Source organism: Wasmannia auropunctata, unplaced genomic scaffold (genome assembly GCF_000956235.1).
Source record: "Wasmannia auropunctata unplaced genomic scaffold, wasmannia.A_1.0 LD336103.1, whole genome shotgun sequence".
NCBI lineage: Eukaryota > Metazoa > Arthropoda > Insecta > Hymenoptera > Formicidae > Wasmannia > Wasmannia auropunctata.
Window position 1 is genome coordinate 388,594 of NW_012026787.1, and position 527 is coordinate 389,120.

General features: G+C 38.1%; 1 protein-coding gene across 1 annotated transcript in view; it reads right to left on the reverse strand.

Annotated features, from left to right (window-relative positions):
* The window catches only part of LOC105457789, a 30,982-nt gene that overhangs the window by 22,390 nt on the left and 8,065 nt on the right, over positions 1–527 (reverse strand). The gene's annotated exons all lie outside the window — the stretch shown is intronic.

The window sequence follows — 527 nt, forward strand, 5'->3', positions numbered from 1 at the left end:
TATTTTGTATACAAATGATATACATACATATGTGACTTAAGTAGGATAACATAACGTAATTTTTATGGGATTATAACTTGGCGCCATTTATTGATATCAAATCTTTCATATAAGTAATATACTTATAATTTCAGTAAGGTAATGCTATTTTTATGGAATTCTAACTTGGCATCACATATTGATATCAAATCTTTTATACAAGTAATATACATTTATGACTTAAAGAAGGAAAAACAATTTTTATGGAATTTTAACTTGGCGCCATTTATTGATATCAGATCTTTTATACAAATTATATATATATATATGTATTGTGACGCCGCAGTCCGCTGCGGCGGAGCAGCGTCCCGCCGCCGTCACAAGGCGCGGGTTCGCGCCCCTTTTTACCGGACCGGCAGCTACATTGTCGAGACGAGACCGAGATCTCCGGGAGGCCCGAACTGAAAACGCGTACATTTTATTAATTTACTTTGAACCTCTTGTATGTACCGCGGCACCTCACCGGACAAGCGGAGCGACGGAGGAAA